Below are 9,137 nucleotides of genomic sequence, written 5' to 3'. Positions count from 1 at the left end.
GGAATATGGGCCTGCTGTAGTACAGGGAATATGGGACTGCTGTAGTACAGGGAATATGGGACTGCTGTAGTACAGGGAATATGGGACTGCTGTAGTACAGGGAATATGGGACTGCTGTAGTACAGGGAATAAGGGACTGCTGCAGTACAGGGAATATGGGCCTGCTGTAGTACAGGGAATATGGGCCTGCTGTAGTACAGGGAAAATGGGACTGCTGTAGCACAGGGACTATGGGCCTGCTGTAGCACAGGGAATATGGGACTGCTGTAGTAGAGGGAAAATGGCTCATTGTGACCGGAACTCAATTGGGGCTAGTACAGAGGTGACGGGGTTTTTCACAGCGAGACTGAGGGAAATGGGAAGGGAATGATTGGGAACTTTGTTGTCACAAGTGAAAAACTATAAAAAGAGTAAGCTGTGTCAGCCAATATGAACCAAATGGGCTTGGTAACTGGCGCTTATCCAAGTTAGGAACTAACCTCTCCCAGAAGCTGGGATACAAGGGCCCTCTCAGGTGTTGGCTGGAATAAGCAGCAAATTCTTCAGACAGCCTTGAGCTTTCGAAGGCAGGCACTTTAAGGGAGGTTTCAGTTCTACTAGGGATGCATGCATGAGCTGTTCGAAACTATGTTAGTGTTTGTTCCAGTCTTCAAGGGCCAAGCAAGGTGAATGAAGAAGAGGGCTCAGAGGAGACTGGCTAGCATTTAGAGAAAGAGAGAATCTGTCGCCCTGGAAACCCACATGCCCACCCCTCATGAGCTGGTCTCTGAAACAGAGGGACCATTCTAACAAGGCTTTTTTTTTTTTTAGCATTATTTGTTTGTTTGTTTGTTTGTTTGAGAGAGAGAGAGCATGAGAAGGGGGGAGGGTCAGAGGGAGAAGCAGACTCCCTGCCGAGCAGGGAGCCAGATGCAGGACTCGATCCTGGGACTCCAGGATCATGACCTGAGCCAAAGGCAGTCGCTTAACCAACTGTGCCACTCAGGCACCCCTCTAACAAGCCTTTTTATGCTCACCAAACTACTACAAAGTAGGGCAAAGAGAGCCGGGAGGCGGCGGGAGCAGAGGTTCTCTGGCTTCAACAGGGATTGGAGGGTGGGAGAGGCATTGCAGAGCCGACTGAAGATGACCAGAAGGCACCACTGGATTCTTACCCCTGGAGTCCTGAAGGCTCACGCCGGCTGGCTGCCACCCCCATGGAAGTCAGGGCCTCTCAGTCCTGGGGAGCGCCAGGCACAACCAGCTCTGGCTCCTGAGGTCCTAGTTGGGGGGAGATGTTGTTGAGACCTGGGGGGTGGGGGGGGAGCACACCCATTCAAGAGTTAAAGTCCTAGAGGCCTGAAGCAGAAGCAAGAATGGCGCTTCAAGGTGAAGCTTTCTGTGTTCAAGGGTAGTGTTGGAGAGGGTTTGGCGCCATGCTGTGGAGGGTTCCAGCTTGCAGGGCCAAGGGAAATTAAGACCTGAATCTGTGAACAGCATAAAGACCTCACGTGGATGAGGGCGACACCCCAGAATGGTGGAACCGTCAAATAGAACGCCTTCTGGCTCCCTGACACGTGAACCACCAAACCAGCCCTGGACTACAGTCCTTAACCAGATGACTGTATCAGAGATCAATAAGCTTCTTTTTTATCTACCACACTGTTGTGTTGGGTCTCTACTGCGGCCGAACCTATAGCCTAATGAAGGAGTAACATGCACTGGTTATCCTTCGCTACAACAATGCTAACTGATAAACCATCCCCAAACTCAGCGGACTGGAACACCACTTCTTGCAGGATGGCCGGTACAGCTGTACTCAAAGGCTCTGCCGGCTGGGTCAGCGCCGCTTCTCACTGCTGGTCTGCAGATTGGTGGGGCTAGCTCTTTTCTACCTGTGTTGGTACTGGGGCCCCAGCTGAAGAGGCTACCAGAAGGAAGTGTAATAAGAGGCCAAGCAGAAACTTCATCGGGCCTCTTCAAGCCCAGACACAGAACGATCACACTTTCATTTCTGCCCGTTCCTTGGGCCAAAGCAAGTCACATGGCCAAGCCCCAAGCCAGGGGACAGGAAGTACACTCTGCCCATAGGGAGACATAGCAAGAGTGTGGATGCAGGGAGAGCCAATAATCCTCTCTATCCCGGGATGGGACCGAGCCCTGGTTTAGAGGTTATGTACAAGGCCCCGCTCTTTTAGGTGTCCCCTGTAAATGGAGCAGAGGGAAAGATAGTCCATCAATGTGAAAGCCCCACCACAGTTCTCTGTTAGGGCAGGAACCCTGACAAGGAAGAATCACATCTCCTTCCTCTCCCCAATGCCTAGTACCAGACCCTGCCCACAGCGATGACTCAGGAATCTTACTGGGTGGATTTTAAACCATTTCTTCATTCTCCACATATGATTTCATTTTGAAATACAGACTGACCTCCTAAAGGTCAGCATATAGTGCTATGAGTTTGCCCCCGAAGCTGCAAAGGGACTATGCCATTAGGAGCTGGGATTTGTACCTAGATCTGTCTACACTGAATCCTGTATCCACTGCGTCCCATAGGAACCTCCAGAAGAAAGGGCTTCTACAAGTTAAACATCAAACCAGGGTAGTGAGGGGCGCCTGGGTGGCTCAGCTGGTTGCGTGACCCACTCTTGGTTTTGGCTCAGGTCATGATCTCAAGGTCCTGGGATCAGCCTGTGTGGGGTTCCACACTCAGCGGGGAATCTGCTTGAGGATTCTCTCTCTCCCTCTGCCCCTGCCCTGCCCAAATAAATAAATGAATCTTAAAAAAAAAAAAAAAAAAAAAGGTAGTGAAATTTCTTTCTCTTGAGGCCTTTTGAAACTAGAAAGATTCTCATCGCCTGAAATGTCCTAAGAGGGAGGCTGTCTAAAGGCACGACCCTAGTCAGGGATCTGCCTGGACTTTGGACCATTTGAAGAACAGTGAGATTCACCATCAGAGCCCCCAATGCTCCACAAGGCCTCCGGCGCCTGTCATCATCTCTTTTGCCAGCTCTCAGGGCAAAAGCAGAACTGGCCCCAGATGCTCTACCTTAATTGCTGCCTTTCCCCACATACTTTGCACTCCAAAGGAGTACCACTTGAAGAGAGCCAGGATTAACCCTAGAGAATGCCACCATCACCACCGAATTCCAGGCACGGGGCATGTGGGTGGAAAGTATATTTTAGGGCAGTGACTCATGGTAATTGCTTCCTCCAGTCCCTAAATGGGACTATTCAATGTCAAGCTATCTCAGGCTCGGGCTGACAAAAGCAGGGGGATAGGGAATCTAGTGTTGCTGTAAGCTGTTGGTCAGGATACATGAATATATACACTGCTTGAATAACTTGACCAAGGTCACAAAGACAAATATATCAGTCGCTGTTCTTTATGCTCCAAGTGAAAGAAATCCAACTAAAATATGCTTGAACCAAAAATGTCATACAGTGGATCAGCTCATATACCCGGGAAGCCTAAGTGCTTAAAGCTGGCTGCATCTAGGGCTCAAAAAGCGTCATCCTTTCCCCATCTGTTCCTCAACTGTGCTTTCCTCTGGCTTCAGGCTCTGAAGGATGCAAGCCCCAGGGCTGCAAAGATAGTCATTAGTAATTCTAACTCTACACCCATGTAGAGGAAAACCCATCCTCAAAATGCCTCTGGTTGGTCTGCTTGGACGCTACCTCTGGGAAGAGATTTCTGATTGGCCAGCCATGGTCACGTGCACATGCAAGGTCAGGTCTTACACCAGTACTTAAGTTCGGTTAAAGCACAGGGACTGAGTTGAAAGTTAAGAGGGAGGTTGTCTTACCGCAAGATAAGGACGTGAGGTAGCAAATAGAGGATGAAAGATTGAAGCTAGATTGAACAAACCCTTAAGCCTAAACTTGGAACAGGCTTTCACACATTCATAGATGCTATTGTGGTTAAGTAAAACACAAACTCACTTAGGAGCAGGAGTGCCTTCATGATAATTTTGGGTCCTTGTGTATTTTTTTTTCCCAATTCATAGCTACTAAAGGTATAACCACTATCATGAGCCGATCCAAAGACCGTTCTGTTCTTTGATATTCGATAGGGATTCTTAACTGCAGATGAGCTCCAGCAGAGAGAGAGAGTAAAGAAAGCAGGAAGAGAAGGGAGCCAAGAAAAGGCCAACCCAGGAAGCAGTGAGGGAAGGTTCCAGGGTGGCAGCTGTGGGACAGGTGGATGAGGTAGCTGGAGGGTACGGGAAGGCTAAGTACCGGCCACGAGAGCACTGGAGGGGACCAGAGGAGCGCTAACGGCAGGTAGCACAGGAGGAGGAGAAGAACGAAAACATTCCGGGGTCAGGGATGGAAACAATCACAGAGTACATGAGGAAGCTCGGCAGTGAACAGTCACAATTCTGTAAACACTATCAGTTATCTTGAAAGAGTGACCTAACTAAACCCCAAGAATGGACTGGGTTGTTAAAGAATTAACTCCTTGGCTGTGGTACTAGGAAGTCCTTAGACAGTGTCTAAAATGGATAAATCAAGAGCTAGAAGCGCAAGATAGGTGGAGACAAGCATGAGAAGATTCAGCTATTCAGCTAGAAGTAACCAGCCCCAGTGAGCTGGCTCAGGAGGGTGGGGATGGGGGGGGGGGGCGGCAAGAAACTGCTGTGATCATTAGGTTTCCTCACCACTTCATTTCATACTATTTAAACTGTAAACTATGTGTATAACAACATTTGGGGGTTTTAAAAATTCATTATTTTGTCAAAGCTTTATTTTTGCCCAGCTTTATTGAGGTATAATTGACAAATCAATAATTAAAAACCCTTTAAATCCATTTTTTAAAAAGAGAGTGGGGAGAACCAGCGTTCCTATAACAGAACCCAGGAGAACATTAGCTATTCCAGTTTTGAGAAAGGGTTGCATTAGTATTAGTTTGATGATTTCAGTCAGCTGCCAATTAGGGATACATCTGGGGTTCAAACAAGAAAGGCTCTCAAAAAAAAAAAAAAGAAAAGAAAAAGGAAAGGCCCTCACTCCAGTGCTCAGAGAGAAGTTAAAAACGGGGATCTGACTGGATTGGAAGGGGAGAATTAGCCCAAACTATAATAATAATATAGCCAGTCATCTTTTTTTTCCTTTTTTTTTTTTTTTAAAGATTTTATTCATCCAGGGGCGCCTGGGTGGCTCAGTCAGTTAAGCACCTGCCCTTTGGCTCAGGTCATGATCTCAGGGTCCTGGAATCAAGCCCTGAATCCACCCCCTGTTCAGCGGGGAGCCTGCTTCTCCCTCTCCCTCTGCCCCTCCCCCTGCTCATGCTCTCTCTCTCTAAAATAAATAAATAAAATCTTTTAAATAAACAAATAAAATTTTTTAAAAAGAAGGGAAAAAAGATTTTATTCATCCCTTTGAGAGAGGAGCAAGAGCATGAGCTAGGGGAAGGGACAGAGGGAGGGGCCAAGCTGATGCACCGCTGAGCAGGGAGCCCATTGTGGGCTGGACCCCAGGAACCTGGGATCATGACCTGAACCGAAGGCAGACGCTTAACCAACTGAGCCACCCAGGTGCCCTATAGCTAGTCATTTTCAAGTGCTTACTGCAGCCAGAAACCATCCTAAGGATATTATCTTATTTAATCCTCACATTAACTGATATTTTCCCCAATCTACAGATGAGGAACTGAGGCTCAGATAGTTTTGGGAACTTACCTGAAGTCACACACCCTGGCCCCTCTGCCTGGGGCTAATGGGCCTTAGGGTGTTCTGACTTCTCTTTTTTTCTAATCATCAATCAAACTTAGAAGATTCTATCTTCAGTACTATCTCAAGGGGCCTGTGAAAACCACTGACTGTGGCAGTGGTCTTAGCCCCACACTTGCTGGGTTGTCTTGGGCCCCCACACAATTGTAGGGAAGGCCCAGTAACAGTATGAGCTGGTGTTCAAACCTAAGGATTCCTGGCTCCAAACCCCACTTGCTCCACCACCGAACTATGCCAGCCCTCCAACTAGAATGAGTGCTGGGTGAGAGTCCTCCCTCTACCATTTATTAGTTGTGTGGCCAAGTTACTCAACTTCTCTCTTAAGCCTCTTTTCTTATCTGTGCTTTGGAGATAACAATGGCAACCTACCTTCCCAATGGTTGATTAAGGACAAATCACAATTCCTACCTGGCAAACAGCAGAAGCATTTGCACAAATGTTACCCCTCAGCTCCTAGGTTAAGACAGAGATTCTTACATTTTCTTATGCTTCAGATCCACTGGCGGTGAGAGCAGGGCTGAGGAGAGGTGGTCAAGCCGAAATTCTTGGACCCCATCCCAAAGTGACTCTCCAGGGTAGGGGTGGGGTTCAGGAATCTACACGCTGGACGTGTCCCCAGGGAATTCAGACACCCACAGTTCTCCTACCTGACTTTTTGCATAACTCTGCATAGTGCTTGAAATCTAAGCTGACAGACCAGTGGCCTGTGAGGGGTCTTTGGGAATGTTTCAGCCCTTCCTGCACTGGCCTCCAACTGTGTCTGTGCATCCTCCCTTTTCCCCTCACCCTATCTGTCTTTATCACCCCTCCCATCCCAACCCCCCCCTCTGTTCTTGCCTCCTAGCTTCCTCTCCACCTCTCGCTGCACCCTCCCCTGAGCTCAGCCTGCATTCCTACTCACCAGCCATTTCTCTTCAGTCTCTTCACCTGCAATGCTCTTTCCTCTATCCACCTAGAAGGCTCAGATACAAGTTGCCTCCTCCAGGATAACCTTCAAGCCCTCTTCTCTGGCACCATGGCACTTGGCATGTGCCTTTATTACTGTTCAAATGACATGGTAGTGTGAGATTTTTTTTCTGCCTGGAGACTACCTGGTAGACTCACGGCCCATGAATGGTGGAAGTGTGCACCAGAGCAAGATGAAGAGAGGAAGACAAGCCCATAGACTTTGCAGAGGGGCCAAGAGGCATGGGAAGGAAGAGAAGATCAGGAGATGGGACCTCCTGAAAAGGCAGACAAGAGATTACTATGTGGGGGTTCCCACAGCTTTTGCAGATAGAGGCTGTGCAAAAATTCATTGGAAGAACTGAGGAATGTTGCTTGCTCCATTTAAGGGAGGGCATGCTTGTGTCAAGACACTGATGCTCTTGCTGTGCTAATTATAACGAGAAACACTATCCTTTTGCCCAAGAAATGGGATTTCCCTAATATAGCCCTTACTTTCCACCTTGTTTAACACCAAGAGAATACTTTGCCTGTATGTCTTTATTTCTAACTTCCTCCTCAATGATTAACCATACTGAATGCATTCAGGCTCATCTAGTCTAAAACCAGGAAGAGGTGGTTCTCACTCCTGGAGAGAGAATTACTGAAGGGGCAGCCCCCAGGCACTCAAGTGCCACATCTCCAACAGCTGGTTTTATAAATGGAAATAGGCACTGGGACCTGGACCTTCCCAGAAAGGCCAATGAAGCCCCTGACCCAGATCAGTGGAGCTTGCTTCCAAGAACTGTTCCTAGACCAGCCCTGTAGATACTCCCTAAGTTCCCCTGGACCTGCAGGCAGCAGTACCTCTCCACTCCAGCACTCACCCCACACTCAGGCCCTAAGCTCCCATTTGACCAAAGCCTTCAGGCGTGAAATATCGGAAGCAAAGACATCCCCCTCAAACACACACTTCTGACCTTTTGTTCTGGGTTCATCTGAAAGAGAAATATCAACTCTACCAAGGAAAGCAAACAAACAACTACCTGGCTGGATGAGAATAACCGGACCCTTGATCTTCGCGCCTCCAGGCTGATGGGCAGGTTACGGGAGAAAGGCCAGGGGACCTAAAGGCGCTCCCCTGGTGTAAGGTGTGGTCAAAACACGTATGCTTTTCCCCAAAGCCGCAAGGCGGGAAGCACCACCTGCGCTGATGCCCTCAGGGAGGCAAAAATAGGGTAGGCTATTGGTCCGATTTTACAAGTGGGAGCCTTCCCCGCAGGAGGCCAAGAGACGGTCCCAATGTTACACAGGCGGTGCTGTGGCCAGGCGAGGTCATGAACCCAAACGCCAGGATCTAGTCTGACACAGACACTGCTAGAGGCGGACAGGACATGTTCCGCCCGACGCTGATGGCCTTGCCTAGTGACCTCACCTCTTCGCGCTCATCTCGGGGGGTGGAGTCGGGAGCCTGCCAGTTCACTCACCTGTTAACGGTTTGGCAGTTTGGGCGTGCGGAAGCGTTGGCCCCGCCCCACGGCTCCTCCAGCCCTGCGAGTGGCTCCGGGGACCGGGGGCGGGGCCGGGCGCCGAACCGACGTGATGGCGTCAGACGCCGCTAGCGCCGTTTCCTGTTGTCAGTGGCTGAGAGGTCGCAGCGTCGGGTCGGAGTTTTAGAGGCTGCCGCGGCCAGGAGTGTCCCCCGCCCCGGCCCCGCTCCCTCTGGTGAGTTAGGGGTCGGGGGCGAGGAGGGCGAGAAGGGGCGGCGGGGCCGAGACGCGAACGGGCGGTGGGCCACCAGCCCTGTCCGTGCTCCCAAACCCCTGGTTGCCTTGACACTGTCCTGCTTTAGAGCCCTTTCCCTTCCCCACCTAAGCCCCGCACCCCACCCCACCCGGACCCGAGCCTTCAGCCCGCACAGCCACTGCTGACCCGTCCCCTCCATCTTCTCCCGCCCGGGACCCGAGCCAAGCCCCTACCCCCCACCCCCTCACCACTGGTGTTGCGTAAATGCAGCCACAATTTTGACCCCAGGGGTAGCCCAGTTCCATCCCCCAGCGCAGCCACATCCCTCCGCCTCCCTCTAACGCATCTCCTCCTCACCCCTCAATCCCTTTGGCAACTCCAATGTTCCACGCCAAACTCCTCTGATCCCCACCATTCTGGTTTTCCCCTATTCTGGCTCAACTTTCTTATCCTAGCCCCCCAGCCCTCACGGTCTGCCCAGCCGTAACACCCCACCTCCACCCAGCCTCATTTAATACCTACCACCAAAGCAGACGCTCTGTTGCGCTCACCCCCTCTTCTTAATAACTCTGATCTCAGCCCTATCCTAAGTCTTATATGTATCTTCTTGTCCTCACAGACTCAACCCCTAACTTCTGAGCCCACCACATACTTTCTTATCACCTCCAGCCATCCCGAGGACACTTCATCCCTAAGTCTTTGCTAAACTGCCCCCAACTCTTGCTGCCCCAGTTCCTACCACCCCTCCCCGGTCTTATT

The 9,137-nt window shown here is 50.3% G+C and overlaps 1 protein-coding gene across 3 annotated transcripts in view; it reads left to right on the top strand.

Annotated features, from left to right (window-relative positions):
- The first annotated feature begins 8,232 nt into the window (after positions 1–8,232).
- The window catches only part of PLEKHM1 (pleckstrin homology and RUN domain containing M1), a 45,725-nt gene continuing 44,820 nt past the window's right edge, over positions 8,233–9,137 (top strand). For all 3 annotated transcript variants that reach the window (XM_027567904.2, XM_027567901.2, XM_027567900.2), the window contains exon 1: positions 8,233–8,357. The gene's annotated coding sequence lies outside the window, so the exon portion shown is untranslated. The remainder of the gene's footprint in view (positions 8,358–9,137) is intronic.

The sequence above is a fragment of the Zalophus californianus genome, chromosome 16, assembly GCF_009762305.2.
Source record: "Zalophus californianus isolate mZalCal1 chromosome 16, mZalCal1.pri.v2, whole genome shotgun sequence".
Classification (NCBI taxonomy): Eukaryota; Metazoa; Chordata; class Mammalia; order Carnivora; family Otariidae; genus Zalophus; species Zalophus californianus.
The sequence above is the reverse complement of the archived record's forward strand: the minus strand, read 5'-3'. Positions and strand labels throughout refer to the sequence as shown.